The following is a 27,524-nucleotide window of genomic DNA, read 5'->3' as shown; positions in this document are numbered from 1 at the left end:
GGACCTACCTGTGTACACTAGATGGATGTGATGGAATGTACTGTCGTCCCTACATTTCAAGAAGAAGTAAGAATTGCAGTTGCAACAAAGCCTTGCTTGCCTACAAAGAGAGCAGCAATTTGGATTTGTTACTATGTTACCTAGAAGAATAACAAACTGTGCAAGGATGGAGGTTGTAGGAGCAAGGAGAAGTTGTCTGTAAAGTTGGTGGATGCCTATTTTCCATTTTGCAGTCCCTTGTCTCCCTCTTGTGGCCTCCTGGAGGCAACTAGCTGTGCAAAAAAAAGACAGCCTGGCGGCCGGCTGTTGCAGTGTTGCCCTCTCAGGCAACACTGAGTGACTGACTGAGCCTCACCGTCTTATATAAAGTTCAGACGGAACTTTGCACGTGTCATAGTGGAGCCCTCAGGATTCCAGAGCCAGCTTTCTGACATCATAATGGGGCCTCAGAGATAAAAGCCTGGGCCCAGGCAGTGTTGGTCAGTGCTGCTCAGCAGGCAGCACTGGACTGGACTGGATTACAGCTGATACAAGGTGTGAAGGAACAAGGGGTGGCTGTGGGCATGCACTTGCTGCCGCTGCCAGTGTTTATCTGCATGGCAGCAGGGCATTTGGGCGTTGCCAGGAAGGCGTTTTTATGTAGATTCCTCCTCTTTCAGCACTGCATTGTGGTGCAAGCAAAAGAAGCAAATCCTGTCTGGCTTCCTCTCCGGCCTTTATTCACCTCCCGTGTAGCTGTGAGTGTGTGAGCCTGCAGGGCCCCATGGAATTGCCTAGAAGTAGGCTGAATCGCTGCAAGGGCTGAACAGCAGTATCGGGCAGGCTCGGGCAACGCGCGGCCCGTTCGGGTTATCGCTTCTCGGCCTTTTGGCTAAGATCAAGTGTAGTATCTGTTCTTATCAGTTTAATATCTGATACGTCCCCTATCTGGGGACCATATATTAAATGGATTTTTAGAACAGGGAGATGGAAATAGAGCTTGCTCTGTCCACTCCACGCATTGACCTGGTATTGCAGTATTTCCAGGACCGGTGCACCCTTTCCTTATGTGTTGACTAAAAGCAGATTCCAAAAGTGTTTTTTGTCTTTGCTATTGTTTCTGTCTTTCTGAAGGGATCTCCCCTTTTAATCCCATTATTTCAACACCTGTTGGACAATGCATGAGTGATAATGAGCTCATTGATTAAATGCAATTAATGAATAGATTGCCACCTCTTGTTGTGTGTCGTCTGTGTTTCTGTGTTTCCGGCATTTCACATTGGAACACCTCATTCACCTTCCTTGTCTTCTCTCCGCCCTCCCTTTTAGGTAAGTTAAAGAGCTGCACCTGAGCCAGCCACTGATGATTGATTGATTGATTGATTGATTGATTGATTGATTGATTGATTGATTGATTGATTGATGCAGCACAACAGTCAAATAGTGGAGTGGAGTAGGGGAACAGCAAACAGCCAATAAAGCAGCCCGCCCGCTCGCCTGCCCGCCACAATGGACCTACCTGTGTACACTAGATGGATGTGATGGAATGTACTGTCGTCCCTACATTTCAAGAAGAAGTAAGAATTGCAGTTGCAACAAAGCCTTGCTTGCCTACAAAGAGAGCAGCAATTTGGATTTGTTACTATGTTACCTAGAAGAATAACAAACTGTGCAAGGATGGAGGTTGTAGGAGCAAGGAGAAGTTGTCTGTAAAGTTGGTGGATGCCTATTTTCCATTTTGCAGTCCCTTGTCTCCCTCTTGTGGCCTCCTGGAGGCAACTAGCTGTGCAAAAAAAAGACAGCCTGGCGGCCGGCTGTTGCAGTGTTGCCCTCTCAGGCAACACTGAGTGACTGACTGAGCCTCACCGTCTTATATAAAGTTCAGACGGAACTTTGCACGTGTCATAGTGGAGCCCTCAGGATTCCAGAGCCAGCTTTCTGACATCATAATGGGGCCTCAGAGATAAAAGCCTGGGCCCAGGCAGTGTTGGTCAGTGCTGCTCAGCAGGCAGCACTGGACTGGACTGGATTACAGCTGATACAAGGTGTGAAGGAACAAGGGGTGGCTGTGGGCATGCACTTGCTGCCGCTGCCAGTGTTTATCTGCATGGCAGCAGGGCATTTGGGCGTTGCCAGGAAGGCGTTTTTATGTAGATTCCTCCTCTTTCAGCACTGCATTGTGGTGCAAGCAAAAGAAGCAAATCCTGTCTGGCTTCCTCTCCGGCCTTTATTCACCTCCCGTGTAGCTGTGAGTGTGTGAGCCTGCAGGGCCCCATGGAATTGCCTAGAAGTAGGCTGAATCGCTGCAAGGGCTGAACAGCAGTATCGGGCAGGCTCGGGCAACGCGCGGCCCGTTCGGGTTATCGCTTCTCGGCCTTTTGGCTAAGATCAAGTGTAGTATCTGTTCTTATCAGTTTAATATCTGATACGTCCCCTATCTGGGGACCATATATTAAATGGATTTTTAGAACAGGGAGATGGAAATAGAGCTTGCTCTGTCCACTCCACGCATTGACCTGGTATTGCAGTATTTCCAGGACCGGTGCACCCTTTCCTTATGTGTTGACTAAAAGCAGATTCCAAAAGTGTTTTTTGTCTTTGCTATTGTTTCTGTCTTTCTGAAGGGATCTCCCCTTTTAATCCCATTATTTCAACACCTGTTGGACAATGCATGAGTGATAATGAGCTCATTGATTAAATGCAATTAATGAATAGATTGCCACCTCTTGTTGTGTGTCGTCTGTGTTTCTGTGTTTCCGGCATTTCACATTGGAACACCTCATTCACCTTCCTTGTCTTCTCTCCGCCCTCCCTTTTAGGTAAGTTAAAGAGCTGCACCTGAGCCAGCCACTGATTGATTGATTGATTGATTGATTGATTGATTGATTGATTGATTGATGCAGCACAACAGTCAAATAGTGGAGTGGAGTAGGGGAACAGCAAACAGCCAATAAAGCAGCCCGCCCGCTCGCCTGCCCGCCACAATGGACCTACCTGTGTACACTAGATGGATGTGATGGAATGTACTGTCGTCCCTACATTTCAAGAAGAAGTAAGAATTGCAGTTGCAACAAAGCCTTGCTTGCCTACAAAGAGAGCAGCAATTTGGATTTGTTACTATGTTACCTAGAAGAATAACAAACTGTGCAAGGATGGAGGTTGTAGGAGCAAGGAGAAGTTGTCTGTAAAGTTGGTGGATGCCTATTTTCCATTTTGCAGTCCCTTGTCTCCCTCTTGTGGCCTCCTGGAGGCAACTAGCTGTGCAAAAAAAAGACAGCCTGGCGGCCGGCTGTTGCAGTGTTGCCCTCTCAGGCAACACTGAGTGACTGACTGAGCCTCACCGTCTTATATAAAGTTCAGACGGAACTTTGCACGTGTCATAGTGGAGCCCTCAGGATTCCAGAGCCAGCTTTCTGACATCATAATGGGGCCTCAGAGATAAAAGCCTGGGCCCAGGCAGTGTTGGTCAGTGCTGCTCAGCAGGCAGCACTGGACTGGACTGGATTACAGCTGATACAAGGTGTGAAGGAACAAGGGGTGGCTGTGGGCATGCACTTGCTGCCGCTGCCAGTGTTTATCTGCATGGCAGCAGGGCATTTGGGCGTTGCCAGGAAGGCGTTTTTATGTAGATTCCTCCTCTTTCAGCACTGCATTGTGGTGCAAGCAAAAGAAGCAAATCCTGTCTGGCTTCCTCTCCGGCCTTTATTCACCTCCCGTGTAGCTGTGAGTGTGTGAGCCTGCAGGGCCCCATGGAATTGCCTAGAAGTAGGCTGAATCGCTGCAAGGGCTGAACAGCAGTATCGGGCAGGCTCGGGCAACGCGCGGCCCGTTCGGGTTATCGCTTCTCGGCCTTTTGGCTAAGATCAAGTGTAGTATCTGTTCTTATCAGTTTAATATCTGATACGTCCCCTATCTGGGGACCATATATTAAATGGATTTTTAGAACAGGGAGATGGAAATAGAGCTTGCTCTGTCCACTCCACGCATTGACCTGGTATTGCAGTATTTCCAGGACCGGTGCACCCTTTCCTTATGTGTTGACTAAAAGCAGATTCCAAAAGTGTTTTTTGTCTTTGCTATTGTTTCTGTCTTTCTGAAGGGATCTCCCCTTTTAATCCCATTATTTCAACACCTGTTGGACAATGCATGAGTGATAATGAGCTCATTGATTAAATGCAATTAATGAATAGATTGCCACCTCTTGTTGTGTGTCGTCTGTGTTTCTGTGTTTCCGGCATTTCACATTGGAACACCTCATTCACCTTCCTTGTCTTCTCTCCGCCCTCCCTTTTAGGTAAGTTAAAGAGCTGCACCTGAGCCAGCCACTGATTGATTGATTGATTGATTGATTGATTGATTGATTGATTGATTGATGCAGCACAACAGTCAAATAGTGGAGTGGAGTAGGGGAACAGCAAACAGCCAATAAAGCAGCCCGCCCGCTCGCCTGCCCGCCACAATGGACCTACCTGTGTACACTAGATGGATGTGATGGAATGTACTGTCGTCCCTACATTTCAAGAAGAAGTAAGAATTGCAGTTGCAACAAAGCCTTGCTTGCCTACAAAGAGAGCAGCAATTTGGATTTGTTACTATGTTACCTAGAAGAATAACAAACTGTGCAAGGATGGAGGTTGTAGGAGCAAGGAGAAGTTGTCTGTAAAGTTGGTGGATGCCTATTTTCCATTTTGCAGTCCCTTGTCTCCCTCTTGTGGCCTCCTGGAGGCAACTAGCTGTGCAAAAAAAAGACAGCCTGGCGGCCGGCTGTTGCAGTGTTGCCCTCTCAGGCAACACTGAGTGACTGACTGAGCCTCACCGTCTTATATAAAGTTCAGACGGAACTTTGCACGTGTCATAGTGGAGCCCTCAGGATTCCAGAGCCAGCTTTCTGACATCATAATGGGGCCTCAGAGATAAAAGCCTGGGCCCAGGCAGTGTTGGTCAGTGCTGCTCAGCAGGCAGCACTGGACTGGACTGGATTACAGCTGATACAAGGTGTGAAGGAACAAGGGGTGGCTGTGGGCATGCACTTGCTGCCGCTGCCAGTGTTTATCTGCATGGCAGCAGGGCATTTGGGCGTTGCCAGGAAGGCGTTTTTATGTAGATTCCTCCTCTTTCAGCACTGCATCTGCATTGTGGTGCAAGCAAAAGAAGCAAATCCTGTCTGGCTTCCTCTCCGGCCTTTATTCACCTCCCGTGTAGCTGTGAGTGTGTGAGCCTGCAGGGCCCCATGGAATTGCCTAGAAGTAGGCTGAATCGCTGCAAGGGCTGAACAGCAGTATCGGGCAGGCTCGGGCAACGCGCGGCCCGTTCGGGTTATCGCTTCTCGGCCTTTTGGCTAAGATCAAGTGTAGTATCTGTTCTTATCAGTTTAATATCTGATACGTCCCCTATCTGGGGACCATATATTAAATGGATTTTTAGAACAGGGAGATGGAAATAGAGCTTGCTCTGTCCACTCCACGCATTGACCTGGTATTGCAGTATTTCCAGGACCGGTGCACCCTTTCCTTATGTGTTGACTAAAAGCAGATTCCAAAAGTGTTTTTTGTCTTTGCTATTGTTTCTGTCTTTCTGAAGGGATCTCCCCTTTTAATCCCATTATTTCAACACCTGTTGGACAATGCATGAGTGATAATGAGCTCATTGATTAAATGCAATTAATGAATAGATTGCCACCTCTTGTTGTGTGTCGTCTGTGTTTCTGTGTTTCCGGCATTTCACATTGGAACACCTCATTCACCTTCCTTGTCTTCTCTCCGCCCTCCCTTTTAGGTAAGTTAAAGAGCTGCACCTGAGCCAGCCACTTGATTGATTGATTGATTGATTGATTGATTGATTGATTGATGCAGCACAACAGTCAAATAGTGGAGTGGAGTAGGGGAACAGCAAACAGCCAATAAAGCAGCCCGCCCGCTCGCCTGCCCGCCACAATGGACCTACCTGTGTACACTAGATGGATGTGATGGAATGTACTGTCGTCCCTACATTTCAAGAAGAAGTAAGAATTGCAGTTGCAACAAAGCCTTGCTTGCCTACAAAGAGAGCAGCAATTTGGATTTGTTACTATGTTACCTAGAAGAATAACAAACTGTGCAAGGATGGAGGTTGTAGGAGCAAGGAGAAGTTGTCTGTAAAGTTGGTGGATGCCTATTTTCCATTTTGCAGTCCCTTGTCTCCCTCTTGTGGCCTCCTGGAGGCAACTAGCTGTGCAAAAAAAAGACAGCCTGGCGGCCGGCTGTTGCAGTGTTGCCCTCTCAGGCAACACTGAGTGACTGACTGAGCCTCACCGTCTTATATAAAGTTCAGACGGAACTTTGCACGTGTCATAGTGGAGCCCTCAGGATTCCAGAGCCAGCTTTCTGACATCATAATGGGGCCTCAGAGATAAAAGCCTGGGCCCAGGCAGTGTTGGTCAGTGCTGCTCAGCAGGCAGCACTGGACTGGACTGGATTACAGCTGATACAAGGTGTGAAGGAACAAGGGGTGGCTGTGGGCATGCACTTGCTGCCGCTGCCAGTGTTTATCTGCATGGCAGCAGGGCATTTGGGCGTTGCCAGGAAGGCGTTTTTATGTAGATTCCTCCTCTTTCAGCACTGCATTGTGGTGCAAGCAAAAGAAGCAAATCCTGTCTGGCTTCCTCTCCGGCCTTTATTCACCTCCCGTGTAGCTGTGAGTGTGTGAGCCTGCAGGGCCCCATGGAATTGCCTAGAAGTAGGCTGAATCGCTGCAAGGGCTGAACAGCAGTATCGGGCAGGCTCGGGCAACGCGCGGCCCGTTCGGGTTATCGCTTCTCGGCCTTTTGGCTAAGATCAAGTGTAGTATCTGTTCTTATCAGTTTAATATCTGATACGTCCCCTATCTGGGGACCATATATTAAATGGATTTTTAGAACAGGGAGATGGAAATAGAGCTTGCTCTGTCCACTCCACGCATTGACCTGGTATTGCAGTATTTCCAGGACCGGTGCACCCTTTCCTTATGTGTTGACTAAAAGCAGATTCCAAAAGTGTTTTTTGTCTTTGCTATTGTTTCTGTCTTTCTGAAGGGATCTCCCCTTTTAATCCCATTATTTCAACACCTGTTGGACAATGCATGAGTGATAATGAGCTCATTGATTAAATGCAATTAATGAATAGATTGCCACCTCTTGTTGTGTGTCGTCTGTGTTTCTGTGTTTCCGGCATTTCACATTGGAACACCTCATTCACCTTCCTTGTCTTCTCTCCGCCCTCCCTTTTAGGTAAGTTAAAGAGCTGCACCTGAGCCAGCCACTGATTGATTGATTGATTGATTGATTGATTGATTGATTGATTGATTGATTGATGCAGCACAACAGTCAAATAGTGGAGTGGAGTAGGGGAACAGCAAACAGCCAATAAAGCAGCCCGCCCGCTCGCCTGCCCGCCACAATGGACCTACCTGTGTACACTAGATGGATGTGATGGAATGTACTGTCGTCCCTACATTTCAAGAAGAAGTAAGAATTGCAGTTGCAACAAAGCCTTGCTTGCCTACAAAGAGAGCAGCAATTTGGATTTGTTACTATGTTACCTAGAAGAATAACAAACTGTGCAAGGATGGAGGTTGTAGGAGCAAGGAGAAGTTGTCTGTAAAGTTGGTGGATGCCTATTTTCCATTTTGCAGTCCCTTGTCTCCCTCTTGTGGCCTCCTGGAGGCAACTAGCTGTGCAAAAAAAAGACAGCCTGGCGGCCGGCTGTTGCAGTGTTGCCCTCTCAGGCAACACTGAGTGACTGACTGAGCCTCACCGTCTTATATAAAGTTCAGACGGAACTTTGCACGTGTCATAGTGGAGCCCTCAGGATTCCAGAGCCAGCTTTCTGACATCATAATGGGGCCTCAGAGATAAAAGCCTGGGCCCAGGCAGTGTTGGTCAGTGCTGCTCAGCAGGCAGCACTGGACTGGACTGGATTACAGCTGATACAAGGTGTGAAGGAACAAGGGGTGGCTGTGGGCATGCACTTGCTGCCGCTGCCAGTGTTTATCTGCATGGCAGCAGGGCATTTGGGCGTTGCCAGGAAGGCGTTTTTATGTAGATTCCTCCTCTTTCAGCACTGCATTGCGGTGCAAGCAAAAGAAGCAAATCCTGTCTGGCTTCCTCTCCGGCCTTTATTCACCTCCCGTGTAGCTGTGAGTGTGTGAGCCTGCAGGGCCCCATGGAATTGCCTAGAAGTAGGCTGAATCGCTGCAAGGGCTGAACAGCAGTATCGGGCAGGCTCGGGCAACGCGCGGCCCGTTCGGGTTATCGCTTCTCGGCCTTTTGGCTAAGATCAAGTGTAGTATCTGTTCTTATCAGTTTAATATCTGATACGTCCCCTATCTGGGGACCATATATTAAATGGATTTTTAGAACAGGGAGATGGAAATAGAGCTTGCTCTGTCCACTCCACGCATTGACCTGGTATTGCAGTATTTCCAGGACCGGTGCACCCTTTCCTTATGTGTTGACTAAAAGCAGATTCCAAAAGTGTTTTTTGTCTTTGCTATTGTTTCTGTCTTTCTGAAGGGATCTCCCCTTTTAATCCCATTATTTCAACACCTGTTGGACAATGCATGAGTGATAATGAGCTCATTGATTAAATGCAATTAATGAATAGATTGCCACCTCTTGTTGTGTGTCGTCTGTGTTTCTGTGTTTCCGGCATTTCACATTGGAACACCTCATTCACCTTCCTTGTCTTCTCTCCGCCCTCCCTTTTAGGTAAGTTAAAGAGCTGCACCTGAGCCAGCCACTGATTGATTGATTGATTGATTGATTGATTGATTGATTGATTGATTGATTGATGCAGCACAACAGTCAAATAGTGGAGTGGAGTAGGGGAACAGCAAACAGCCAATAAAGCAGCCCGCCCGCTCGCCTGCCCGCCACAATGGACCTACCTGTGTACACTAGATGGATGTGATGGAATGTACTGTCGTCCCTACATTTCAAGAAGAAGTAAGAATTGCAGTTGCAACAAAGCCTTGCTTGCCTACAAAGAGAGCAGCAATTTGGATTTGTTACTATGTTACCTAGAAGAATAACAAACTGTGCAAGGATGGAGGTTGTAGGAGCAAGGAGAAGTTGTCTGTAAAGTTGGTGGATGCCTATTTTCCATTTTGCAGTCCCTTGTCTCCCTCTTGTGGCCTCCTGGAGGCAACTAGCTGTGCAAAAAAAAGACAGCCTGGCGGCCGGCTGTTGCAGTGTTGCCCTCTCAGGCAACACTGAGTGACTGACTGAGCCTCACCGTCTTATATAAAGTTCAGACGGAACTTTGCACGTGTCATAGTGGAGCCCTCAGGATTCCAGAGCCAGCTTTCTGACATCATAATGGGGCCTCAGAGATAAAAGCCTGGGCCCAGGCAGTGTTGGTCAGTGCTGCTCAGCAGGCAGCACTGGACTGGACTGGATTACAGCTGATACAAGGTGTGAAGGAACAAGGGGTGGCTGTGGGCATGCACTTGCTGCCGCTGCCAGTGTTTATCTGCATGGCAGCAGGGCATTTGGGCGTTGCCAGGAAGGCGTTTTTATGTAGATTCCTCCTCTTTCAGCACTGCATTGTGGTGCAAGCAAAAGAAGCAAATCCTGTCTGGCTTCCTCTCCGGCCTTTATTCACCTCCCGTGTAGCTGTGAGTGTGTGAGCCTGCAGGGCCCCATGGAATTGCCTAGAAGTAGGCTGAATCACTGCAAGGGCTGAACAGCAGTATCGGGCAGGCTCGGGCAACGCGCGGCCCGTTCGGGTTATCGCTTCTCGGCCTTTTGGCTAAGATCAAGTGTAGTATCTGTTCTTATCAGTTTAATATCTGATACGTCCCCTATCTGGGGACCATATATTAAATGGATTTTTAGAACAGGGAGATGGAAATAGAGCTTGCTCTGTCCACTCCACGCATTGACCTGGTATTGCAGTATTTCCAGGACCGGTGCACCCTTTCCTTATGTGTTGACTAAAAGCAGATTCCAAAAGTGTTTTTTGTCTTTGCTATTGTTTCTGTCTTTCTGAAGGGATCTCCCCTTTTAATCCCATTATTTCAACACCTGTTGGACAATGCATGAGTGATAATGAGCTCATTGATTAAATGCAATTAATGAATAGATTGCCACCTCTTGTTGTGTGTCGTCTGTGTTTCTGTGTTTCCGGCATTTCACATTGGAACACCTCATTCACCTTCCTTGTCTTCTCTCCGCCCTCCCTTTTAGGTAAGTTAAAGAGCTGCACCTGAGCCAGCCACTGATTGATTGATTGATTGATTGATTGATTGATTGATTGATTGATGCAGCACAACAGTCAAATAGTGGAGTGGAGTAGGGGAACAGCAAACAGCCAATAAAGCAGCCCGCCCGCTCGCCTGCCCGCCACAATGGACCTACCTGTGTACACTAGATGGATGTGATGGAATGTACTGTCGTCCCTACATTTCAAGAAGAAGTAAGAATTGCAGTTGCAACAAAGCCTTGCTTGCCTACAAAGAGAGCAGCAATTTGGATTTGTTACTATGTTACCTAGAAGAATAACAAACTGTGCAAGGATGGAGGTTGTAGGAGCAAGGAGAAGTTGTCTGTAAAGTTGGTGGATGCCTATTTTCCATTTTGCAGTCCCTTGTCTCCCTCTTGTGGCCTCCTGGAGGCAACTAGCTGTGCAAAAAAAAGACAGCCTGGCGGCCGGCTGTTGCAGTGTTGCCCTCTCAGGCAACACTGAGTGACTGACTGAGCCTCACCGTCTTATATAAAGTTCAGACGGAACTTTGCACGTGTCATAGTGGAGCCCTCAGGATTCCAGAGCCAGCTTTCTGACATCATAATGGGGCCTCAGAGATAAAAGCCTGGGCCCAGGCAGTGTTGGTCAGTGCTGCTCAGCAGGCAGCACTGGACTGGACTGGATTACAGCTGATACAAGGTGTGAAGGAACAAGGGGTGGCTGTGGGCATGCACTTGCTGCCGCTGCCAGTGTTTATCTGCATGGCAGCAGGGCATTTGGGCGTTGCCAGGAAGGCGTTTTTATGTAGATTCCTCCTCTTTCAGCACTGCATTGTGGTGCAAGCAAAAGAAGCAAATCCTGTCTGGCTTCCTCTCCGGCCTTTATTCACCTCCCGTGTAGCTGTGAGTGTGTGAGCCTGCAGGGCCCCATGGAATTGCCTAGAAGTAGGCTGAATCGCTGCAAGGGCTGAACAGCAGTATCGGGCAGGCTCGGGCAACGCGCGGCCCGTTCGGGTTATCGCTTCTCGGCCTTTTGGCTAAGATCAAGTGTAGTATCTGTTCTTATCAGTTTAATATCTGATACGTCCCCTATCTGGGGACCATATATTAAATGGATTTTTAGAACAGGGAGATGGAAATAGAGCTTGCTCTGTCCACTCCACGCATTGACCTGGTATTGCAGTATTTCCAGGACCGGTGCACCCTTTCCTTATGTGTTGACTAAAAGCAGATTCCAAAAGTGTTTTTTGTCTTTGCTATTGTTTCTGTCTTTCTGAAGGGATCTCCCCTTTTAATCCCATTATTTCAACACCTGTTGGACAATGCATGAGTGATAATGAGCTCATTGATTAAATGCAATTAATGAATAGATTGCCACCTCTTGTTGTGTGTCGTCTGTGTTTCTGTGTTTCCGGCATTTCACATTGGAACACCTCATTCACCTTCCTTGTCTTCTCTCCGCCCTCCCTTTTAGGTAAGTGAAAGAGCTGCACCTGAGCCAGCCACTGATTGATTGATTGATTGATTGATTGATTGATTGATTGATTGATTGATTGATGCAGCACAACAGTCAAATAGTGGAGTGGAGTAGGGGAACAGCAAACAGCCAATAAAGCAGCCCGCCCGCTCGCCTGCCCGCCACAATGGACCTACCTGTGTACACTAGATGGATGTGATGGAATGTACTGTCGTCCCTACATTTCAAGAAGAAGTAAGAATTGCAGTTGCAACAAAGCCTTGCTTGCCTACAAAGAGAGCAGCAATTTGGATTTGTTACTATGTTACCTAGAAGAATAACAAACTGTGCAAGGATGGAGGTTGTAGGAGCAAGGAGAAGTTGTCTGTAAAGTTGGTGGATGCCTATTTTCCATTTTGCAGTCCCTTGTCTCCCTCTTGTGGCCTCCTGGAGGCAACTAGCTGTGCAAAAAAAAGACAGCCTGGCGGCCGGCTGTTGCAGTGTTGCCCTCTCAGGCAACACTGAGTGACTGACTGAGCCTCACCGTCTTATATAAAGTTCAGACGGAACTTTGCACGTGTCATAGTGGAGCCCTCAGGATTCCAGAGCCAGCTTTCTGACATCATAATGGGGCCTCAGAGATAAAAGCCTGGGCCCAGGCAGTGTTGGTCAGTGCTGCTCAGCAGGCAGCACTGGACTGGACTGGATTACAGCTGATACAAGGTGTGAAGGAACAAGGGGTGGCTGTGGGCATGCACTTGCTGCCGCTGCCAGTGTTTATCTGCATGGCAGCAGGGCATTTGGGCGTTGCCAGGAAGGCGTTTTTATGTAGATTCCTCCTCTTTCAGCACTGCATTGTGGTGCAAGCAAAAGAAGCAAATCCTGTCTGGCTTCCTCTCCGGCCTTTATTCACCTCCCGTGTAGCTGTGAGTGTGTGAGCCTGCAGGGCCCCATGGAATTGCCTAGAAGTAGGCTGAATCGCTGCAAGGGCTGAACAGCAGTATCGGGCAGGCTCGGGCAACGCGCGGCCCGTTCGGGTTATCGCTTCTCGGCCTTTTGGCTAAGATCAAGTGTAGTATCTGTTCTTATCAGTTTAATATCTGATACGTCCCCTATCTGGGGACCATATATTAAATGGATTTTTAGAACAGGGAGATGGAAATAGAGCTTGCTCTGTCCACTCCACGCATTGACCTGGTATTGCAGTATTTCCAGGACCGGTGCACCCTTTCCTTATGTGTTGACTAAAAGCAGATTCCAAAAGTGTTTTTTGTCTTTGCTATTGTTTCTGTCTTTCTGAAGGGATCTCCCCTTTTAATCCCATTATTTCAACACCTGTTGGACAATGCATGAGTGATAATGAGCTCATTGATTAAATGCAATTAATGAATAGATTGCCACCTCTTGTTGTGTGTCGTCTGTGTTTCTGTGTTTCCGGCATTTCACATTGGAACACCTCATTCACCTTCCTTGTCTTCTCTCCGCCCTCCCTTTTAGGTAAGTGAAAGAGCTGCACCTGAGCCAGCCACTGATTGATTGATTGATTGATTGATTGATTGATTGATTGATTGATTGATTGATTGATTGATGCAGCACAACAGTCAAATAGTGGAGTGGAGTAGGGGAACAGCAAACAGCCAATAAAGCAGCCCGCCCGCTCGCCTGCCCGCCACAATGGACCTACCTGTGTACACTAGATGGATGTGATGGAATGTACTGTCGTCCCTACATTTCAAGAAGAAGTAAGAATTGCAGTTGCAACAAAGCCTTGCTTGCCTACAAAGAGAGCAGCAATTTGGATTTGTTACTATGTTACCTAGAAGAATAACAAACTGTGCAAGGATGGAGGTTGTAGGAGCAAGGAGAAGTTGTCCGTAAAGTTGGTGGATGCCTATTTTCCATTTTGCAGTCCCTTGTCTCCCTCTTGTGGCCTCCTGGAGGCAACTAGCTGTGCAAAAAAAAGACAGCCTGGCGGCCGGCTGTTGCAGTGTTGCCCTCTCAGGCAACACTGAGTGACTGACTGAGCCTCACCGTCTTATATAAAGTTCAGACGGAACTTTGCACGTGTCATAGTGGAGCCCTCAGGATTCCAGAGCCAGCTTTCTGACATCATAATGGGGCCTCAGAGATAAAAGCCTGGGCCCAGGCAGTGTTGGTCAGTGCTGCTCAGCAGGCAGCACTGGACTGGACTGGATTACAGCTGATACAAGGTGTGAAGGAACAAGGGGTGGCTGTGGGCATGCACTTGCTGCCGCTGCCAGTGTTTATCTGCATGGCAGCAGGGCATTTGGGCGTTGCCAGGAAGGCGTTTTTATGTAGATTCCTCCTCTTTCAGCACTGCATTGTGGTGCAAGCAAAAGAAGCAAATCCTGTCTGGCTTCCTCTCCGGCCTTTATTCACCTCCCGTGTAGCTGTGAGTGTGTGAGCCTGCAGGGCCCCATGGAATTGCCTAGAAGTAGGCTGAATCGCTGCAAGGGCTGAACAGCAGTATCGGGCAGGCTCGGGCAACGCGCGGCCCGTTCGGGTTATCGCTTCTCGGCCTTTTGGCTAAGATCAAGTGTAGTATCTGTTCTTATCAGTTTAATATCTGATACGTCCCCTATCTGGGGACCATATATTAAATGGATTTTTAGAACAGGGAGATGGAAATAGAGCTTGCTCTGTCCACTCCACGCATTGACCTGGTATTGCAGTATTTCCAGGACCGGTGCACCCTTTCCTTATGTGTTGACTAAAAGCAGATTCCAAAAGTGTTTTTTGTCTTTGCTATTGTTTCTGTCTTTCTGAAGGGATCTCCCCTTTTAATCCCATTATTTCAACACCTGTTGGACAATGCATGAGTGATAATGAGCTCATTGATTAAATGCAATTAATGAATAGATTGCCACCTCTTGTTGTGTGTCGTCTGTGTTTCTGTGTTTCCGGCATTTCACATTGGAACACCTCATTCACCTTCCTTGTCTTCTCTCCGCCCTCCCTTTTAGGTAAGTTAAAGAGCTGCACCTGAGCCAGCCACTGATTGATTGATTGATTGATTGATTGATTGATTGATTGATTGATTGATTGATTGATGCAGCACAACAGTCAAATAGTGGAGTGGAGTAGGGGAACAGCAAACAGCCAATAAAGCAGCCCGCCCGCTCGCCTGCCCGCCACAATGGACCTACCTGTGTACACTAGATGGATGTGATGGAATGTACTGTCGTCCCTACATTTCAAGAAGAAGTAAGAATTGCAGTTGCAACAAAGCCTTGCTTGCCTACAAAGAGAGCAGCAATTTGGATTTGTTACTATGTTACCTAGAAGAATAACAAACTGTGCAAGGATGGAGGTTGTAGGAGCAAGGAGAAGTTGTCTGTAAAGTTGGTGGATGCCTATTTTCCATTTTGCAGTCCCTTGTCTCCCTCTTGTGGCCTCCTGGAGGCAACTAGCTGTGCAAAAAAAAGACAGCCTGGCGGCCGGCTGTTGCAGTGTTGCCCTCTCAGGCAACACTGAGTGACTGACTGAGCCTCACCGTCTTATATAAAGTTCAGACGGAACTTTGCACGTGTCATAGTGGAGCCCTCAGGATTCCAGAGCCAGCTTTCTGACATCATAATGGGGCCTCAGAGATAAAAGCCTGGGCCCAGGCAGTGTTGGTCAGTGCTGCTCAGCAGGCAGCACTGGACTGGACTGGATTACAGCTGATACAAGGTGTGAAGGAACAAGGGGTGGCTGTGGGCATGCACTTGCTGCCGCTGCCAGTGTTTATCTGCATGGCAGCAGGGCATTTGGGCGTTGCCAGGAAGGCGTTTTTATGTAGATTCCTCCTCTTTCAGCACTGCATTGTGGTGCAAGCAAAAGAAGCAAATCCTGTCTGGCTTCCTCTCCGGCCTTTATTCACCTCCCGTGTAGCTGTGAGTGTGTGAGCCTGCAGGGCCCCATGGAATTGCCTAGAAGTAGGCTGAATCGCTGCAAGGGCTGAACAGCAGTATCGGGCAGGCTCGGGCAACGCGCGGCCCGTTCGGGTTATCGCTTCTCGGCCTTTTGGCTAAGATCAAGTGTAGTATCTGTTCTTATCAGTTTAATATCTGATACGTCCCCTATCTGGGGACCATATATTAAATGGATTTTTAGAACAGGGAGATGGAAATAGAGCTTGCTCTGTCCACTCCACGCATTGACCTGGTATTGCAGTATTTCCAGGACCGGTGCACCCTTTCCTTATGTGTTGACTAAAAGCAGATTCCAAAAGTGTTTTTTGTCTTTGCTATCGTTTCTGTCTTTCTGAAGGGATCTCCCCTTTTAATCCCATTATTTCAACACCTGTTGGACAATGCATGAGTGATAATGAGCTCATTGATTAAATGCAATTAATGAATAGATTGCCACCTCTTGTTGTGTGTCGTCTGTGTTTCTGTGTTTCCGGCATTTCACATTGGAACACCTCATTCACCTTCCTTGTCTTCTCTCCGCCCTCCCTTTTAGGTAAGTTAAAGAGCTGCACCTGAGCCAGCCACTGATTGATTGATTGATTAATTGATTGATTGATTGATTGATTGATTGATTGATTGATTGATGCAGCACAACAGTCAAATAGTGGAGTGGAGTAGGGGAACAGCAAACAGCCAATAAAGCAGCCCGCCCGCTCGCCTGCCCGCCACAATGGACCTACCTGTGTACACTAGATGGATGTGATGGAATGTACTGTCGTCCCTACATTTCAAGAAGAAGTAAGAATTGCAGTTGCAACAAAGCCTTGCTTGCCTACAAAGAGAGCAGCAATTTGGATTTGTTACTATGTTACCTAGAAGAATAACAAACTGTGCAAGGATGGAGGTTGTAGGAGCAAGGAGAAGTTGTCTGTAAAGTTGGTGGATGCCTATTTTCCATTTTGCAGTCCCTTGTCTCCCTCTTGTGGCCTCCTGGAGGCAACTAGCTGTGCAAAAAAAAGACAGCCTGGCGGCCGGTTGTTGCAGTTTTGCCCTCTCAGGCAACACTGAGTGACTGACTGAGCCTCACCGTCTTATATAAAGTTCAGACGGAACTTTGCACGTGTCATAGTGGAGCCCTCAGGATTCCAGAGCCAGCTTTCTGACATCATAATGGGGCCTCAGAGATAAAAGCCTGGGCCCAGGCAGTGTTGGTCAGTGCTGCTCAGCAGGCAGCACTGGACTGGACTGGATTACAGCTGATACAAGGTGTGAAGGAACAAGGGGTGGCTGTGGGCATGCACTTGCTGCCGCTGCCAGTGTTTATCTGCATGGCAGCAGGGCATTTGGGCGTTGCCAGGAAGGCGTTTTTATGTAGATTCCTCCTCTTTCAGCACTGCATTGTGGTGCAAGCAAAAGAAGCAAATCCTGTCTGGCTTCCTCTCCGGCCTTTATTCACCTCCCGTGTAGCTGTGAGTGTGTGAGCCTGCAGGGCCCCATGGAATTGCCTAGAAGTAGGCTGAATCGCTGCAAGGGCTGAACAGCAGTATCGGGCAGGCTCGGGCAACGCGCGGCCCGTTCGGGTTATCGCTTCTCGGCCTTTTGGCTAAGATCAAGTGTAGTATCTGTTCTTATCAGTTTAATATCTGATACGTCCCCTATCTGGGGACCATATATTAAATGGATTTTTAGAACAGGGAGATGGAAATAGAGCTTGCTCTGTCCACTCCACGCATTGACCTGGTATTGCAGTATTTCCAGGACCGGTGCACCCTTTCCTTATGTGTTGACTAAAAGCAGATTCCAAAAGTGTTTTTTGTCTTTGCTATTGTTTCTGTCTTTCTGAAGGGATCTCCCCTTTTAATCCCATTATTTCAACACCTGTTGGACAATGCATGAGTGATAATGAGCTCATTGATTAAATGCAATTAATGAATAGATTGCCACCTCTTGTTGTGTGTCGTCTGTGTTTCTGTGTTTCCGGCATTTCACATTGGAACACCTCATTCACCTTCCTTGTCTTCTCTCCGCCCTCCCTTTTAGGTAAGTTAAAGAGCTGCACCTGAGCCAGCCACTGATTGATTGATTGATTGATTGATTGATTGATTGATTGATTGATTGATTGATTGATTGATTGATGCAGCACAACAGTCAAATAGTGGAGTGGAGTAGGGGAACAGCAAACAGCCAATAAAGCAGCCCGCCCGCTCGCCTGCCCGCCACAATGGACCTACCTGTGTACACTAGATGGATGTGATGGAATGTACTGTCGTCCCTACATTTCAAGAAGAAGTAAGAATTGCAGTTGCAACAAAGCCTTGCTTGCCTACAAAGAGAGCAGCAATTTGGATTTGTTACTATGTTACCTAGAAGAATAACAAACTGTGCAAGGATGGAGGTTGTAGGAGCAAGGAGAAGTTGTCTGTAAAGTTGGTGGATGCCTATTTTCCATTTTGCAGTCCCTTGTCTCCCTCTTGTGGCCTCCTGGAGGCAACTAGCTGTGCAAAAAAAAGACAGCCTGGCGGCCGGCTGTTGCAGTGTTGCCCTCTCAGGCAACACTGAGTGACTGACTGAGCCTCACCGTCTTATATAAAGTTCAGACGGAACTTTGCACGTGTCATAGTGGAGCCCTCAGGATTCCAGAGCCAGCTTTCTGACATCATAATGGGGCCTCAGAGATAAAAGCCTGGGCCCAGGCAGTGTTGGTCAGTGCTGCTCAGCAGGCAGCACTGGACTGGACTGGATTACAGCTGATACAAGGTGTGAAGGAACAAGGGGTGGCTGTGGGCATGCACTTGCTGCCGCTGCCAGTGTTTATCTGCATGGCAGCAGGGCATTTGGGCGTTGCCAGGAAGGCGTTTTTATGTAGATTCCTCCTCTTTCAGCACTGCATTGTGGTGCAAGCAAAAGAAGCAAATCCTGTCTGGCTTCCTCTCCGGCCTTTATTCACCTCCCGTGTAGCTGTGAGTGTGTGAGCCTGCAGGGCCCCATGGAATTGCCTAGAAGTAGGCTGAATCGCTGCAAGGGCTGAACAGCAGTATCGGGCAGGCTCGGGCAACGCGCGGCCCGTTCGGGTTATCGCTTCTCGGCCTTTTGGCTAAGATCAAGTGTAGTATCTGTTCTTATCAGTTTAATATCTGATACGTCCCCTATCTGGGGACCATATATTAAATGGATTTTTAGAACAGGGAGATGGAAATAGAGCTTGCTCTGTCCACTCCACGCATTGACCTGGTATTGCAGTATTTCCAGGACCGGTGCACCCTTTCCTTATGTGTTGACTAAAAGCAGATTCCAAAAGTGTTTTTTGTCTTTGCTATTGTTTCTGTCTTTCTGAAGGGATCTCCCCTTTTAATCCCATTATTTCAACACCTGTTGGACAATGCATGAGTGATAATGAGCTCATTGATTAAATGCAATTAATGAATAGATTGCCACCTCTTGTTGTGTGTCGTCTGTGTTTCTGTGTTTCCGGCATTTCACATTGGAACACCTCATTCACCTTCCTTGTCTTCTCTCCGCCCTCCCTTTTAGGTAAGTTAAAGAGCTGCACCTGAGCCAGCCACTGATTGATTGATTGATTGATTGATTGATTGATTGATTGATTGATTGATTGATTGATTGATTGATGCAGCACAACAGTCAAATAGTGGAGTGGAGTAGGGGAACAGCAAACAGCCAATAAAGCAGCCCGCCCGCTCGCCTGCCCGCCACAATGGACCTACCTGTGTACACTAGATGGATGTGATGGAATGTACTGTCGTCCCTACATTTCAAGAAGAAGTAAGAATTGCAGTTGCAACAAAGCCTTGCTTGCCTACAAAGAGAGCAGCAATTTGGATTTGTTACTATGTTACCTAGAAGAATAACAAACTGTGCAAGGATGGAGGTTGTAGGAGCAAGGAGAAGTTGTCTGTAAAGTTGGTGGATGCCTATTTTCCATTTTGCAGTCCCTTGTCTCCCTCTTGTGGCCTCCTGGAGGCAACTAGCTGTGCAAAAAAAAGACAGCCTGACGGCCGGCTGTTGCAGTGTTGCCCTCTCAGGCAACACTGAGTGACTGACTGAGCCTCACCGTCTTATATAAAGTTCAGACGGAACTTTGCACGTGTCATAGTGGAGCCCTCAGGATTCCAGAGCCAGCTTTCTGACATCATAATGGGGCCTCAGAGATAAAAGCCTGGGCCCAGGCAGTGTTGGTCAGTGCTGCTCAGCAGGCAGCACTGGACTGGACTGGATTACAGCTGATACAAGGTGTGAAGGAACAAGGGGTGGCTGTGGGCATGCACTTGCTGCCGCTGCCAGTGTTTATCTGCATGGCAGCAGGGCATTTGGGCGTTGCCAGGAAGGCGTTTTTATGTAGATTCCTCCTCTTTCAGCACTGCATTGTGGTGCAAGCAAAAGAAGCAAATCCTGTCTGGCTTCCTCTCCGGCCTTTATTCACCTCCCGTGTAGCTGTGAGTGTGTGAGCCTGCAGGGCCCCATGGAATTGCCTAGAAGTAGGCTGAATCGCTGCAAGGGCTGAACAGCAGTATCGGGCAGGCTCGGGCAACGCGCGGCCCGTTCGGGTTATCGCTTCTCGGCCTTTTGGCTAAGATCAAGTGTAGTATCTGTTCTTATCAGTTTAATATCTGATACGTCCCCTATCTGGGGACCATATATTAAATGGATTTTTAGAACAGGGAGATGGAAATAGAGCTTGCTCTGTCCACTCCACGCATTGACCTGGTATTGCAGTATTTCCAGGACCGGTGCACCCTTTCCTTATGTGTTGACTAAAAGCAGATTCCAAAAGTGTTTTTTGTCTTTGCTATTGTTTCTGTCTTTCTGAAGGGATCTCCCCTTTTAATCCCATTATTTCAACACCTGTTGGACAATGCATGAGTGATAATGAGCTCATTGATTAAATGCAATTAATGAATAGATTGCCACCTCTTGTTGTGTGTCGTCTGTGTTTCTGTGTTTCCGGCATTTCACATTGGAACACCTCATTCACCTTCCTTGTCTTCTCTCCGCCCTCCCTTTTAGGTAAGTTAAAGAGCTGCACCTGAGCCAGCCACTGATTGATTGATTGATTGATTGATTGATTGATTGATTGATTGATTGATTGATTGATTGATGCAGCACAACAGTCAAATAGTGGAGTGGAGTAGGGGAACAGCAAACAGCCAATAAAGCAGCCCGCCCGCTCGCCTGCCCGCCACAATGGACCTACCTGTGTACACTAGATGGATGTGATGGAATGTACTGTCGTCCCTACATTTCAAGAAGAAGTAAGAATTGCAGTTGCAACAAAGCCTTGCTTGCCTACAAAGAGAGCAGCAATTTGGATTTGTTACTATGTTACCTAGAAGAATAACAAACTGTGCAAGGATGGAGGTTGTAGGAGCAAGGAGAAGTTGTCTGTAAAGTTGGTGGATGCCTATTTTCCATTTTGCAGTCCCTTGTCTCCCTCTTGTGGCCTCCTGGAGGCAACTAGCTGTGCAAAAAAAAGACAGCCTGGCGGCCGGCTGTTGCAGTGTTGCCCTCTCAGGCAACACTGAGTGACTGACTGAGCCTCACCGTCTTATATAAAGTTCAGACGGAACTTTGCACGTGTCATAGTGGAGCCCTCAGGATTCCAGAGCCAGCTTTCTGACATCATAATGGGGCCTCAGAGATAAAAGCCTGGGCCCAGGCAGTGTTGGTCAGTGCTGCTCAGCAGGCAGCACTGGACTGGACTGGATTACAGCTGATACAAGGTGTGAAGGAACAAGGGGTGGCTGTGGGCATGCACTTGCTGCCGCTGCCAGTGTTTATCTGCATGGCAGCAGGGCATTTGGGCGTTGCCAGGAAGGCGTTTTTATGTAGATTCCTCCTCTTTCAGCACTGCATTGTGGTGCAAGCAAAAGAAGCAAATCCTGTCTGGCTTCCTCTCCGGCCTTTATTCACCTCCCGTGTAGCTGTGAGTGTGTGAGCCTGCAGGGCCCCATGGAATTGCCTAGAAGTAGGCTGAATCGCTGCAAGGGCTGAACAGCAGTATCGGGCAGGCTCGGGCAACGCGCGGCCCGTTCGGGTTATCGCTTCTCGGCCTTTTGGCTAAGATCAAGTGTAGTATCTGTTCTTATCAGTTTAATATCTGATACGTCCCCTATCTGGGGACCATATATTAAATGGATTTTTAGAACAGGGAGATGGAAATAGAGCTTGCTCTGTCCACTCCACGCATTGACCTGGTATTGCAGTATTTCCAGGACCGGTGCACCCTTTCCTTATGTGTTGACTAAAAGCAGATTCCAAAAGTGTTTTTTGTCTTTGCTATTGTTTCTGTCTTTCTGAAGGGATCTCCCCTTTTAATCCCATTATTTCAACACCTGTTGGACAATGCATGAGTGATAATGAGCTCATTGATTAAATGCAATTAATGAATAGATTGCCACCTCTTGTTGTGTGTCGTCTGTGTTTCTGTGTTTCCGGCATTTCACATTGGAACACCTCATTCACCTTCCTTGTCTTCTCTCCGCCCTCCCTTTTAGGTAAGCTAAAGAGCTGCACCTGAGCCAGCCACTGATTGATTGATTGATTGATTGATTGATTGATTGATTGATTGATTGATTGATTGATTGATGCAGCACAACAGTCAAATAGTGGAGTGGAGTAGGGGAACAGCAAACAGCCAATAAAGCAGCCCGCCCGCTCGCCTGCCCGCCACAATGGACCTACCTGTGTACACTAGATGGATGTGATGGAATGTACTGTCGTCCCTACATTTCAAGAAGAAGTAAGAATTGCAGTTGCAACAAAGCCTTGCTTGCCTACAAAGAGAGCAGCAATTTGGATTTGTTACTATGTTACCTAGAAGAATAACAAACTGTGCAAGGATGGAGGTTGTAGGAGCAAGGAGAAGTTGTCTGTAAAGTTGGTGGATGCCTATTTTCCATTTTGCAGTCCCTTGTCTCCCTCTTGTGGCCTCCTGGAGGCAACTAGCTGTGCAAAAAAAAGACAGCCTGGCGGCCGGCTGTTGCAGTGTTGCCCTCTCAGGCAACACTGAGTGACTGACTGAGCCTCACCGTCTTATATAAAGTTCAGACGGAACTTTGCACGTGTCATAGTGGAGCCCTCAGGATTCCAGAGCCAGCTTTCTGACATCATAATGGGGCCTCAGAGATAAAAGCCTGGGCCCAGGCAGTGTTGGTCAGTGCTGCTCAGCAGGCAGCACTGGACTGGACTGGATTACAGCTGATACAAGGTGTGAAGGAACAAGGGGTGGCTGTGGGCATGCACTTGCTGCCGCTGCCAGTGTTTATCTGCATGGCAGCAGGGCATTTGGGCGTTGCCAGGAAGGCGTTTTTATGTAGATTCCTCCTCTTTCAGCACTGCATTGTGGTGCAAGCAAAAGAAGCAAATCCTGTCTGGCTTCCTCTCCGGCCTTTATTCACCTCCCGTGTAGCTGTGAGTGTGTGAGCCTGCAGGGCCCCATGGAATTGCCTAGAAGTAGGCTGAATCGCTGCAAGGGCTGAACAGCAGTATCGGGCAGGCTCGGGCAACGCGCGGCCCGTTCGGGTTATCGCTTCTCGGCCTTTTGGCTAAGATCAAGTGTAGTATCTGTTCTTATCAGTTTAATATCTGATACGTCCCCTATCTGGGGACCATATATTAAATGGATTTTTAGAACAGGGAGATGGAAATAGAGCTTGCTCTGTCCACTCCACGCATTGACCTGGTATTGCAGTATTTCCAGGACCGGTGCACCCTTTCCTTATGTGTTGACTAAAAGCAGATTCCAAAAGTGTTTTTTGTCTTTGCTATTGTTTCTGTCTTTCTGAAGGGATCTCCCCTTTTAATCCCATTATTTCAACACCTGTTGGACAATGCATGAGTGATAATGAGCTCATTGATTAAATGCAATTAATGAATAGATTGCCACCTCTTGTTGTGTGTCGTCTGTGTTTCTGTGTTTCCGGCATTTCACATTGGAACACCTCATTCACCTTCCTTGTCTTCTCTCCGCCCTCCCTTTTAGGTAAGTTAAAGAGCTGCACCTGAGCCAGCCACTGATTGATTGATTGATTGATTGATTGATTGATTGATTGATTGATTGATTGATTGATGCAGCACAACAGTCAAATAGTGGAGTGGAGTAGGGGAAGAGCAAACAGCCAATAAAGCAGCCCGCCCGCTCGCCTGCCCGCCACAATGGACCTACCTGTGTACACTAGATGGATGTGATGGAATGTACTGTCGTCCCTACATTTCAAGAAGAAGTAAGAATTGCAGTTGCAACAAAGCCTTGCTTGCCTACAAAGAGAGCAGCAATTTGGATTTGTTACTATGTTACCTAGAAGAATAACAAACTGTGCAAGGATGGAGGTTGTAGGAGCAAGGAGAAGTTGTCTGTAAAGTTGGTGGATGCCTATTTTCCATTTTGCAGTCCCTTGTCTCCCTCTTGTGGCCTCCTGGAGGCAACTAGCTGTGCAAAAAAAAGACAGCCTGGCGGCCGGCTGTTGCAGTGTTGCCCTCTCAGGCAACACTGAGTGACTGACTGAGCCTCACCGTCTTATATAAAGTTCAGACGGAACTTTGCACGTGTCATAGTGGAGCCCTCAGGATTCCAGAGCCAGCTTTCTGACATCATAATGGGGCCTCAGAGATAAAAGCCTGGGCCCAGGCAGTGTTGGTCAGTGCTGCTCAGCAGGCAGCACTGGACTGGACTGGATTACAGCTGATACAAGGTGTGAAGGAACAAGGGGTGGCTGTGGGCATGCACTTGCTGCCGCTGCCAGTGTTTATCTGCATGGCAGCAGGGCATTTGGGCGTTGCCAGGAAGGCGTTTTTATGTAGATTCCTCCTCTTTCAGCACTGCATTGTGGTGCAAGCAAAAGAAGCAAATCCTGTCTGGCTTCCTCTCCGGCCTTTATTCACCTCCCGTGTAGCTGTGAGTGTGTGAGCCTGCAGGGCCCCATGGAATTGCCTAGAAGTAGGCTGAATCGCTGCAAGGGCTGAACAGCAGTATCGGGCAGGCTCGGGCAACGCGCGGCCCGTTCGGGTTATCGCTTCTCGGCCTTTTGGCTAAGATCAAGTGTAGTATCTGTTCTTATCAGTTTAATATCTGATACGTCCCCTATCTGGGGACCATATATTAAATGGATTTTTAGAACAGGGAGATGGAAATAGAGCTTGCTCTGTCCACTCCACGCATTGACCTGGTATTGCAGTATTTCCAGGACCGGTGCACCCTTTCCTTATGTGTTGACTAAAAGCAGATTCCAAAAGTGTTTTTTGTCTTTGCTATTGTTTCTGTCTTTCTGAAGGGATCTCCCCTTTTAATCCCATTATTTCAACACCTGTTGGACAATGCATGAATGATAATGAGCTCATTGATTAAATGCAATTAATGAATAGATTGCCACCTCTTGTTGTGTGTCGTCTGTGTTTCTGTGTTTCCGGCATTTCACATTGGAACACCTCATTCACCTTCCTTGTCTTCTCTCCGCCCTCCCTTTTAGGTAAGTTAAAGAGCTGCACCTGAGCCAGCCACTGATTGATTGATTGATTGATTGATTGATTGATTGATTGATTGATTGATTGATGCAGCACAACAGTCAAATAGTGGAGTGGAGTAGGGGAACAGCAAACAGCCAATAAAGCAGCCCGCCCGCTCGCCTGCCCGCCACAATGGACCTACCTGTGTACACTAGATGGATGTGATGGAATGTACTGTCGTCCCTACATTTCAAGAAGAAGTAAGAATTGCAGTTGCAACAAAGCCTTGCTTGCCTACAAAGAGAGCAGCAATTTGGATTTGTTACTATGTTACCTAGAAGAATAACAAACTGTGCAAGGATGGAGGTTGTAGGAGCAAGGAGAAGTTGTCTGTAAAGTTGGTGGATGCCTATTTTCCATTTTGCAGTCCCTTGTCTCCCTCTTGTGGCCTCCTGGAGGCAACTAGCTGTGCAAAAAAAAGACAGCCTGGCGGCCGGCTGTTGCAGTGTTGCCCTCTCAGGCAACACTGAGTGACTGACTGAGCCTCACCGTCTTATATAAAGTTCAGACGGAACTTTGCACGTGTCATAGTGGAGCCCTCAGGATTCCAGAGCCAGCTTTCTGACATCATAATGGGGCCTCAGAGATAAAAGCCTGGGCCCAGGCAGTGTTGGTCAGTGCTGCTCAGCAGGCAGCACTGGACTGGACTGGATTACAGCTGATACAAGGTGTGAAGGAACAAGGGGTGGCTGTGGGCATGCACTTGCTGCCGCTGCCAGTGTTTATCTGCATGGCAGCAGGGCATTTGGGCGTTGCCAGGAAGGCGTTTTTATGTAGATTCCTCCTCTTTCAGCACTGCATTGTGGTGCAAGCAAAAGAAGCAAATCCTGTCTGGCTTCCTCTCCGGCCTTTATTCACCTCCCGTGTAGCTGTGAGTGTGTGAGCCTGCAGGGCCCCATGGAATTGCCTAGAAGTAGGCTGAATCGCTGCAAGGGCTGAACAGCAGTATCGGGCAGGCTCGGGCAACGCGCGGCCCGTTCGGGTTATCGCTTCTCGGCCTTTTGGCTAAGATCAAGTGTAGTATCTGTTCTTATCAGTTTAATATCTGATACGTCCCCTATCTGGGGACCATATATTAAATGGATTTTTAGAACAGGGAGATGGAAATAGAGCTTGCTCTGTCCACTCCACGCATTGACCTGGTATTGCAGTATTTCCAGGACCGGTGCACCCTTTCCTTATGTGTTGACTAAAAGCAGATTCCAAAAGTGTTTTTTGTCTTTGCTATTGTTTCTGTCTTTCTGAAGGGATCTCCCCTTTTAATCCCATTATTTCAACACCTGTTGGACAATGCATGAGTGATAATGAGCTCATTGATTAAATGCAATTAATGAATAGATTGCCACCTCTTGTTGTGTGTCGTCTGTGTTTCTGTGTTTCCGGCATTTCACATTGGAACACCTCATTCACCTTCCTTGTCTTCTCTCCGCCCTCCCTTTTAGGTAAGTTAAAGAGCTGCACCTGAGCCAGCCACTGATTGATTGATTGATTGATTGATTGATTGATTGATTGATTGATTGATTGATTGATTGATGCAGCACAACAGTCAAATAGTGGAGTGGAGTAGGGGAACAGCAAACAGCCAATAAAGCAGCCCGCCCGCTCGCCTGCCCGCCACAATGGACCATCCTGTGTACACTAGATGGATGTGATGGAATGTACTGTCGTCCCTACATTTCAAGAAGAAGTAAGAATTGCAGTTGCAACAAAGCCTTGCTTGCCTACAAAGAGAGCAGCAATTTGGATTTGTTACTATGTTACCTAGAAGAATAACAAACTGTGCAAGGATGGAGGTTGTAGGAGCAAGGAGAAGTTGTCTGTAAAGTTGGTGGATGCCTATTTTCCATTTTGCAGTCCCTTGTCTCCCTCTTGTGGCCTCCTGGAGGCAACTAGCTGTGCAAAAAAAAGACAGCCTGGCGGCCGGCTGTTGCAGTGTTGCCCTCTCAGGCAACACTGAGTGACTGACTGAGCCTCACCGTCTTATATAAAGTTCAGACGGAACTTTGCACGTGTCATAGTGGAGCCCTCAGGATTCCAGAGCCAGCTTTCTGACATCATAATGGGGCCTCAGAGATAAAAGCCTGGGCCCAGGCAGTGTTGGTCAGTGCTGCTCAGCAGGCAGCACTGGACTGGACTGGATTACAGCTGATACAAGGTGTGAAGGAACAAGGGGTGGCTGTGGGCATGCACTTGCTGCCGCTGCCAGTGTTTATCTGCATGGCAGCAGGGCATTTGGGCGTTGCCAGGAAGGCGTTTTTATGTAGATTCCTCCTCTTTCAGCACTGCATTGTGGTGCAAGCAAAAGAAGCAAATCCTGTCTGGCTTCCTCCCCGGCCTTTATTCACCTCCCGTGTAGCTGTGAGTGTGTGCGCCTGCAGGGCCCCATGGAATTGCCTAGAAGTAGGCTGAATCGCTGCAAGGGCTGAACAGCAGTATCGGGCAGGCTCGGGCAACGCGCGGC

The 27,524-nt window shown here is 47.9% G+C and overlaps 18 non-coding genes across 18 annotated transcripts; all 18 read left to right on the top strand.

Annotated features, from left to right (window-relative positions):
- The first annotated feature begins 851 nt into the window (after positions 1–851).
- Positions 852–1,042, top strand: LOC142728801 (U2 spliceosomal RNA). Its single transcript, XR_012877764.1, has one exon. It is a non-coding gene; the product is annotated as a U2 spliceosomal RNA (small nuclear RNA).
- A 1,299-nt stretch (positions 1,043–2,341) lies between these two features.
- On the top strand, positions 2,342–2,532 carry LOC142728800 (U2 spliceosomal RNA). Its single transcript, XR_012877763.1, has one exon. It is a non-coding gene; the product is annotated as a U2 spliceosomal RNA (small nuclear RNA).
- Positions 2,533–3,816: 1,284 nt separating this feature from the next.
- Positions 3,817–4,007, top strand: LOC142728799 (U2 spliceosomal RNA). The gene has a single exon (XR_012877762.1). It is a non-coding gene; the product is annotated as a U2 spliceosomal RNA (small nuclear RNA).
- A 1,290-nt stretch (positions 4,008–5,297) lies between these two features.
- LOC142728798 (U2 spliceosomal RNA) lies at positions 5,298–5,488 on the top strand. Its single transcript, XR_012877761.1, has one exon. It is a non-coding gene; the product is annotated as a U2 spliceosomal RNA (small nuclear RNA).
- Positions 5,489–6,765: 1,277 nt separating this feature from the next.
- LOC142728797 (U2 spliceosomal RNA) lies at positions 6,766–6,956 on the top strand. Its single transcript, XR_012877760.1, has one exon. It is a non-coding gene; the product is annotated as a U2 spliceosomal RNA (small nuclear RNA).
- Positions 6,957–8,244: 1,288 nt separating this feature from the next.
- LOC142728795 (U2 spliceosomal RNA) lies at positions 8,245–8,435 on the top strand. The gene has a single exon (XR_012877758.1). It is a non-coding gene; the product is annotated as a U2 spliceosomal RNA (small nuclear RNA).
- Positions 8,436–9,723: 1,288 nt separating this feature from the next.
- On the top strand, positions 9,724–9,914 carry LOC142728794 (U2 spliceosomal RNA). The gene has a single exon (XR_012877757.1). It is a non-coding gene; the product is annotated as a U2 spliceosomal RNA (small nuclear RNA).
- Positions 9,915–11,194: 1,280 nt separating this feature from the next.
- On the top strand, positions 11,195–11,385 carry LOC142728792 (U2 spliceosomal RNA). The gene has a single exon (XR_012877756.1). It is a non-coding gene; the product is annotated as a U2 spliceosomal RNA (small nuclear RNA).
- A 1,288-nt stretch (positions 11,386–12,673) lies between these two features.
- On the top strand, positions 12,674–12,864 carry LOC142728791 (U2 spliceosomal RNA). Its single transcript, XR_012877755.1, has one exon. It is a non-coding gene; the product is annotated as a U2 spliceosomal RNA (small nuclear RNA).
- A 1,296-nt stretch (positions 12,865–14,160) lies between these two features.
- On the top strand, positions 14,161–14,351 carry LOC142728790 (U2 spliceosomal RNA). Its single transcript, XR_012877754.1, has one exon. It is a non-coding gene; the product is annotated as a U2 spliceosomal RNA (small nuclear RNA).
- A 1,292-nt stretch (positions 14,352–15,643) lies between these two features.
- On the top strand, positions 15,644–15,834 carry LOC142728906 (U2 spliceosomal RNA). Its single transcript, XR_012877858.1, has one exon. It is a non-coding gene; the product is annotated as a U2 spliceosomal RNA (small nuclear RNA).
- A 1,296-nt stretch (positions 15,835–17,130) lies between these two features.
- LOC142728905 (U2 spliceosomal RNA) lies at positions 17,131–17,321 on the top strand. The gene has a single exon (XR_012877857.1). It is a non-coding gene; the product is annotated as a U2 spliceosomal RNA (small nuclear RNA).
- A 1,300-nt stretch (positions 17,322–18,621) lies between these two features.
- LOC142728904 (U2 spliceosomal RNA) lies at positions 18,622–18,812 on the top strand. The gene has a single exon (XR_012877856.1). It is a non-coding gene; the product is annotated as a U2 spliceosomal RNA (small nuclear RNA).
- Positions 18,813–20,112: 1,300 nt separating this feature from the next.
- On the top strand, positions 20,113–20,303 carry LOC142728902 (U2 spliceosomal RNA). The gene has a single exon (XR_012877855.1). It is a non-coding gene; the product is annotated as a U2 spliceosomal RNA (small nuclear RNA).
- A 1,296-nt stretch (positions 20,304–21,599) lies between these two features.
- Positions 21,600–21,790, top strand: LOC142728901 (U2 spliceosomal RNA). Its single transcript, XR_012877854.1, has one exon. It is a non-coding gene; the product is annotated as a U2 spliceosomal RNA (small nuclear RNA).
- Positions 21,791–23,086: 1,296 nt separating this feature from the next.
- On the top strand, positions 23,087–23,277 carry LOC142728899 (U2 spliceosomal RNA). Its single transcript, XR_012877852.1, has one exon. It is a non-coding gene; the product is annotated as a U2 spliceosomal RNA (small nuclear RNA).
- Positions 23,278–24,569: 1,292 nt separating this feature from the next.
- Positions 24,570–24,760, top strand: LOC142728898 (U2 spliceosomal RNA). The gene has a single exon (XR_012877851.1). It is a non-coding gene; the product is annotated as a U2 spliceosomal RNA (small nuclear RNA).
- Positions 24,761–26,048: 1,288 nt separating this feature from the next.
- LOC142728897 (U2 spliceosomal RNA) lies at positions 26,049–26,239 on the top strand. Its single transcript, XR_012877850.1, has one exon. It is a non-coding gene; the product is annotated as a U2 spliceosomal RNA (small nuclear RNA).
- The last annotated feature ends 1,285 nt before the right edge of the window (positions 26,240–27,524 follow it).

Source organism: Rhinoderma darwinii, unplaced genomic scaffold (assembly GCF_050947455.1).
Source record: "Rhinoderma darwinii isolate aRhiDar2 unplaced genomic scaffold, aRhiDar2.hap1 Scaffold_691, whole genome shotgun sequence".
In the NCBI taxonomy this organism is placed as follows: domain Eukaryota; kingdom Metazoa; phylum Chordata; class Amphibia; order Anura; family Rhinodermatidae; genus Rhinoderma; species Rhinoderma darwinii.
The sequence above is the reverse complement of the archived record's forward strand: the minus strand, read 5'-3'. Positions and strand labels throughout refer to the sequence as shown.